Source organism: Quercus robur, chromosome 4, assembly GCF_932294415.1.
Source record: "Quercus robur chromosome 4, dhQueRobu3.1, whole genome shotgun sequence".
NCBI lineage: Eukaryota > Viridiplantae > Streptophyta > Magnoliopsida > Fagales > Fagaceae > Quercus > Quercus robur.
In genome coordinates, this window is record NC_065537.1 from 39,910,038 (window position 1) to 39,918,183 (window position 8,146).

The window sequence follows — 8,146 nt, forward strand, 5'->3', positions numbered from 1 at the left end:
ACCACAACTAGCCTCACTCCAGATCCCCTTTGATTCACTGCCCCATCAACGTACACCTTCCAAGATAAAGTCCCTTGTAGGGAAGACCATGCCAATTGATTTTTCGTCTATGCATTGCTTTTCCCTGTCCTCCCCCATTGAAGACTCAGTAAACTCGGCCACTAAATCTGTAAGGACTTGGCCTTTAATGGAATTGCGAGGCATATACTTGATATCAAAAGCTCCTAAGATTGTTCCCTATTTTGCAATCCTCCCTGTGTAGTCAGCTCTTCGAAGTAGTGATTGAAGAGGAAGCTAGGTGAGAACCACAACGGTGTGAGCTTAGAAGTAATGAGGAAGCTTCCGTGTAGCATGCATCACTACCAAAATGGCTTTCTCCAATGGTAGATAATGAACATCTGCTTCATGCAATGATTTGCTCACATAATAGACTGGCCTCTGCACAAACCATCATCGACCTGTACTAGTACCAAGCTCACCGCATGTGACGCTACAACAATGTAAGTAAATAGAACTTCCTCCTCCTCGAGCCTAGACATAATGGGTGGCCAAGAAAGATATTCCTTTAACTATTGGAAGGCCAAGGCACAATCTTTGGTCCACTCAAACCCCTTCCACTTATGCCACAATTGGAAGAAGGGCCTACACCTTTCTGCTGACCGCAAAATGAATCGATACAAAGCAGTAGTCATCCCTGTCAACTTCTGGACCTTTTTGGGATTCCGAGGAGGCTATAGGTTGTTAATTGCTATAATCTGATTAGGGTCAACCTCAATTCTGCGATGAGTGACCATATAACCCAAAAACTTGCCAGAGTCAATGCCGAAAGAACACTTAGAAGCATTAAGGCGCAATTTGTGTTTCCTCAGTATCTCAAAAATATTCCCAAGGTCATTTACATGCTCAGACTCTACTTTTCTCTTTACCACCATATCGTCTATGTAGACCTCAATATTTTTGCCCAGTTAAGGTTCAAACATCCTGGTCATCATCCTCTAATAAGTAGACCCTGCATTCTTCAATCCAAAATGCATCACTTTGTAATGATAATTCCTAGTAGGCATAACGAAAGTAGTTTTCTCTTGATATCCTTGGAAAGCATCCAAGAAGCTCATCTGAGGATGGCCTACAGTTGCATCCATTAATTGATCTATTCAAGGCATAGGGAAGAGGTCATTGAGGCAAGCTTTATTTAAATTTGTGAAGTCTACACATACTCGTCACTTCCCACTTTTCTTCCTCACCACCACTATATTGGCTAACCACTCAGGGTAAAAAAAACTTCCTTTATGGTGCTGGCCCGTTTGAGCTTAACCACCTTCTCCTTGACAACATCAGAATGTTCCTTAGATGAGCATCAAGCTGGTTGCTTTTTGGGGATGATAGAGGGATTGACGTTTAGATGATGGAAAATAAAATTTGGGTCAACCCTAGGAGCCTCGTAAGCACTCCATGCAAACACATCAATGTTTCTCCTAAGAAACCCTATCAACTCTTCATTCTCCTAAGGAGGCAACTAAACTCCAACCTGGAAGAACTTACCCTCATTATCACCAATAATAAATTTTTCTAACTCCTAACACCTTGCCTCTTCTACCACCACGTCTGTAGACCGCGTTGGCACCCATGATTGCTATAAGCCCTGCTCAGCAGAAGCCGAGGACTCACCTCCAGTCTAATGTCTAATTGCAGCCACCAAGCACTGCCTAGCCATAAACTAGCTTCCAACCAACTCCTCAACCTAATCCCCTGATAGATACTTCACCTTTAAGTGCAGGGTGGAAGACACAGCCCCCATGGCATGAAGCCAAGGTCTTGCCACAATAGCAGTATAGGGGGAGTATGCATCTACCACGATGAAGTTTACTTCCACGACTTTTGACCCTGCCTGAACGGGTAGTTTGATTTAGCCCTTCAGAAAGAAAATCTTCCCATCAAACCCTATTAGAAGGGAGTCATAACAGACCAGGTCCTCGGGCCTCAGTTTCAACCCCTTAAATAGGTCTGGGTACATGATCTCTGCACCGCTACCCTAATCCACCAACACCCTCTTCACATCATACCCTCTAATCCTGAGAGTAACTACTAGGGCATTATTATGTGGCTGCAAGATTCCAACTTTATCCTTTTTGGAAAAGCTCAAAGCTGGTCGAGCCACCACTCTACCCTCCTCGAATCCGGGGGCGAGTCCTCTGTAGACGGTTGAGCTATAGACATCACCTTAGATGGCTAAGAACCAGTCCTTCCTGAAGTGGCAAGAATGACACTAATTGTACCTAAAGGTAGTCTTATTGAAGCATCTCTCTAAGCTCCCGACCCTACCTAACCACCCTATCTGTTGGGCTGATGCAGGAATTGCTTCAATTTCCCATTCTTAACCAATTGCTCCAAATAACTCCACAACGTCCTGCAATCCTCTGTAGTGTGCCCCCGCTCCTAGTGGTATTGGCAGTGAAGGTTTTGGTTACGCCTCGTGGGGTCTCCCATCTTGTTTGGTCATTTAAAGTACAACTCACTCTTAATTTTTTTCCAAGATTTGATGTACAGGCTGTCGGAACATAGTGCTAACCACCTAAGTAGCAGTATATCCAGATTGCCCAGCAAAATCTCTCTAAGGCCAGTGGCTGTTGTATCTATTCTACCTAAAATCCCTTCTATCCTGTGGGAACACCTCAACTTTCCCTTTCCCTTATTGTTGGTCCTCTTTGACCTGTTTATACTCTTCAATGCGGTCCATGAGCTGACGTACATTCCTAACAGGCTTCCTTGTTAAAGATTTTCTCAAATCATGCTTAGCAGGTAGGCTGACCTTGAAAGTCCTTATAGCCACATCATCAAAGTTCCCATCTATCTCATTAAACATTTCCCATTACCTATCGGAATACATTTTCAGGGTTTCCCCTTCTTAAATAGTCATAGACAATAGGGAGTCTAAGGGCCGAGGAACTCTACTGCAAGTAACAAAACGAGCCTCAAACGCTCTAGTAAGCTCCTTAAAGGAGTTAATAGAACCTTCCTGCAGACCATCAAACCATCTCATCACCACAGACCCTAAACTGGATGGGAACACCTTGCACATCAGAGTCTCATTCTTTGAGTAAATAGCCATTCTCTGATTGAAATGGCTAACATGTTCCACAGGATCCGTTCTGCCATTATACATGGTGAATGCTAGTTAAGTAAACCACTAAGGGAGCTTCCCACCTTCAATCCTACAAGTAAAAGGAGATTTAGAGATCTGGTTAAGAGCCCTGCTTATAACTTCACTGCCCAGACCTTTGTGAGATGGACTCTTATTCCTACACTTATAACGGCAATCCTCATCATACGAAAAAGACTCACTGGGAGGAGTTTTTATCCTAGGCCTATAGCTGTCATCCCCATCCTCATCAGAAGAAGGGTCAGAGCTTGAAGGAGTCTTCCTTCGTTGCTCGTAGTGTAACCTCCTCCGCAGACGGTCAATCTCCAACTGCATGCTTCTAGTATTCTCTTCATAAGAGACGTGACTTCTACTTCGAGACTGGCTCTTGCTAGTTTGAGTAGTATGTACACTAACTTCATGATCTCTCCTACATTTAAGGTTGAGGAAATGATCTTGGCACTGGGAACCAACAGATTCTTCCCAGTTGGGACCTAAACCCACCATAGCTAAACTTTGATCTCAATAAAAGAACTCAAGTATTTCCTACAGACGGCACCAATTGTAGGGGTAGGTTTTGGATCCTAAGCCCACAAGGTAACAGGATTAAAGCCCAAAGAGCCCAATATAAAGAATTTTTAGAGAGTGGGCTGAAAACTAGGTTTCAGTGAGTTGGACAATGCCCACAATGGATTAAAGATTGAAATAAAACAAAGAAAAACAGGTTTTATACAAAGAAATCCTTCCTTGGCAAAGTCCGAGGAGAGTAGTTCTTGAATATATTCTTTTTAGACTAGATTACAATTTCAGTTTTTTGTGCTACAATGTTTTTTCTACAGATTCTCAGATGAACCTCCTCCTTCTCCTTGGAGGATCTCTCACATTATATAGCCTCTTTTGGCTGATCCTGGCCCTTTAGTTGTTGATTATGTAGGCCACTACTCGAGTGCTTATCCCATCAAACACCCTCCTAAGTCTTCTATGAGTTGCGACAACTAAGACAACACTGTTCAGGGGTCTTCTCCACATAAATGCGGCCAAAAGGTTTGGTGAGGTGTAGGGTGCATTAAATGTGGTGGCAGTTACCATCTCTCCAATCATGTCAAGGTTAACCCTTTCCCTGAAGCTTTTCCTCTACAATGTGGCCCCCTCTAGTAATATGCCATTAACATGGCCATGGCTCGCCTCTCCAACTTTACCGTCCAAGTGTATGGACTCCTCAGAACTGTATTGGCCTCCTCGGCCTTGGGTATGACACGTGGTATTATGACCTTATTAAATTTTTGTATCCCACACTATGCTTATGTCATAATATTTTATTATGTATCTAAAATTGATCTTGATTTAGTTAATACTTAATAAGGTTTGACCTATCCCCAATACTTTTTTAACTAGAGATCTCCTTTTATTTTAAATACACAATAGTAAGTGGTAATGAACTTTAATCTCCACATTTTATTTAGTTAGTAGATGATGTGGCAATTTCTCATTAAAATAAAAAGAGATTCCAGTTAAAAAAGTACTGAAAGTAAGCCAAACCCTACTTAATATTATTTATCAAGTTATGTTTTTAAATCTATATTTACTTGGATAAGTGGAGACTTGTTTGGGAAGAGTTAAAAACAAAAGATTTTTGCCTTTTTGTCTAACTTTTATTTTGGGCATATAATCTAACTTTTAGCTTATTTAGAAATAAGATATTAAAAAAAAAAAAAAAGAAAAAAAAAAAGAAAAAAACAATATCATTAAGAAAACTTAGCTAGCATCAACATTAGTTTTGTCACACATTTAATGTAAGAGTTACCTAAAAACTGCATCTATTGTCTATTGATAAACATTATGCAAATAAGCAACTAAATACTTTATAATAAATAAAAAAGCAACTAAATACTAGTAATTATTTATACTACTATTTAAAGGGGTTTCCCCTATTTGGACTCCTACTTTTGTATGTCTTAAGTACTCTCAAATTCACTTGTTTAGAAAATTTAAATAATAGGGTTAGACATGTAAAATACAAATTTCGAAACTCCTAAATTTTAAATAAATTTAAAAAAGTAGTTAAGAAGTTACATACATTTTTTTTTTTTTTTTGTGGTTTCCCTTTTTTCTCTTGAACATATCTATTCTCACATTCCCACTAAATTTATACTCTTAATAACAAACAGTTACTTCCTTCTACATGTCTCTCCATCCTTATCATCTTTTCTCTTTCTTCTTCAAATTCTGAAATTTTTTGGTGTTTTCTCTCTATTCTCTTGAACAGATCTACTCCCACGTTCCCACTAAATTTATACTCCTAATAACAATCAATTATTTCCTTGTACATGTCTCTCCATCCTTATCATCTTTTCTCTTTCTTCAAATTGTGAAATAAAAATAAATAAATAAATCCATGGCACATATATTCCCATGTTCCCCCTAATTTCAAATATCTCAATAACAAACAATTACTACATTAGAGAAAGCATAAAGACATATTTAAAAGAGAGGAGAGAGAGCCTGAAAATGGCCTTTAAAGGAGGTAATCACTCAATTAAGAAGGTACGCTCATACTATTTATATATAATAAATTTCATTATACTACTTTATCTTTCCATTTTCTTTGTTTTTGTCTCTCTTTCTCTAATTGTTCTACCCTCAAAACTTTCATAAAAAAATGGGCTTTTCATATATAAATCGCTTTTATTACATATTTATATCATCTTAATGGAAAATTATGACATTGAATGAACCCAAAATAAAAAAAGAAACTCATCACAAAGCTCGTTGATAATGCTAGTATTGTTTAGTGAAGTTGCTACAATGATTTTGATAAATTAGTTTGTATTTATTTTTTGAAATCATAAATTAGTTTGTATTATTTTAAGCTTTAAATTATATGTTATTCTTATTATATTATATATAGTGTTTCTTTTGTATGTAAATATTTATTTGGATATCAATATTTCTTTTTCCAAATGCCTACTAAAAGATATCAATTTGGATGAGAGAGAGAGAGAGATTAATTGAATTTTAAATCTTGATAAGTTTATAATTAGAAAGATAAAAATTATAATTAAAAATTTAGATGAAAATCTTACAAATGAATAAGAAATTTATAAAACGAAGTTAGCAAATAATTAAATTTAAAAAAAAAATAACAATGAAAACAAACAAAATGACGTTGAAACATGTAATATAACAATTTTTTATTATATAAAATGACTAAATTTATATCCAAATGCATTGGTATAGAATTTTTACTGACAATATGTAATAAAGTTGCTCCTACAAAAAAAAAAAAGTATTTTTTTTTCAAAATTAAAATTAATGAAACTTAAACTTGATTGTCAAAAAAAGATTGTGTGGATAACCCATATTATCAATTAAAAAAAAGATCGTAGCAAAATCTTAGTACAAAAATTTTATTAATGATTTTGCATCTCAAAATGCATGAAGAATAAATTTTAGGAAAATATAATATGAGCACTTTGATTTTAAAAACGTAACAATGTCTCTCCTTATCTTTTTATAATTAGCACTTTACCCATTTCCATTTGTACTTTTACGTCAAATTTATGAAAACATTGTTGTAAATTGTTATTTTTTTCAAAATATGTCCAGATCCACACACTAATAACCTTAATGCCCCTAATAACAAACGCATAGCACAACTTTACTGATCTTTCATATTGGGCATGTTTGTGGTTTTAATTTAAGAGCATTAAGGTTATTATTGTGTGGGTCTAAACACATTTTTCCCAAAATAAAAGTTTTTTATTTATTTTTTATATATATGAAAACAAAAGATTATTTTAATTTGAAGGAAAATACATACAGATGAGATAAAATGCTCATTACGAACAAATTAGACGGAACCTTGCTACATTTTAAACAAAAAAGGGACATTGCAATTGTCCTATACAAAGTGCAATTTATCTTAAATTTCAATAAAAAAAATTTATATAAAAAATTTAATTAATATTATTGAATTAATATTTAAATTTAAAAATATCATTTAAAAATATTTTCTTAAACCTCAAAGTTTGGAGTCCATCCTTAAACATTTTACGTCAATAAAATTAAGCTCATCCAAGTATACTTTGATGACGTAAAATTGTAAAACAACGATAGTATCTTATACGTTTGCACATATGGTTTAATTGTCAAATTACCAACTAAGGATTATATTTTATTATTAAGATACTCTACAAAGTACATAGGGGTCTAGAGGGAAAGGGTTCGAGCTGCGGATTTAGCAGTATGTTGTAATTATCTCTTAAAAAATTTAAAGGTCTATCAAATTAAAGATTAAGTTCAACCTAATATTTAATACTAGATCCAAAATTTAAAATCTGAATAACAAAATGAATTCTAGTTGCTTCAGAGTAATGGTCACTTTGTTATGACTTAAGGACCCCAACCCATCAAATCTATACCCCTTGTCTTTGTAAGAGCATTCGCATCCGGTTTCTTTAAAAAAATTCCATTTTACCATCTCAAAAACTACTTTATTAATTATACCATATCATTTTACAACATACTTAACATCCCAACTTTTATTTTTCTATACAATACATTAAAATAATATATCTACCCAATAATATATATATAACCCAAAATCAACCCTAATTTAGGCTTCTATTATTTAGTATATTTTTTTTTTTATTTTCCTATTTTCAATCATGTCTTATAAATAGCATGCACTCCTTGTAATGGAGGGTATTGAACAAAAAAAAAAAAAAAAAAAGTGAGGTTTTGCTTCTTCTCTTGATTCTTCAAGAACTGTGAACTTATTAGAGATTCTTCCTTGTAGCGTTCAAATTTTATACCTTCAATTCGTGATTCAGTTATAATCATTAGGTCGAGGTCTGTTACTTATACCTTTGGTTCGTATTTCATTTATAAACGTTGGGTCAGGGTTTCTATCAAAATTTGAATTTTAGCTTTCTTGGGCAAGTATTCCAATATTATTTGTTGGGTCTCAAAGCATGTTGATTGAGGTTCACATCATTTGGTATCAGA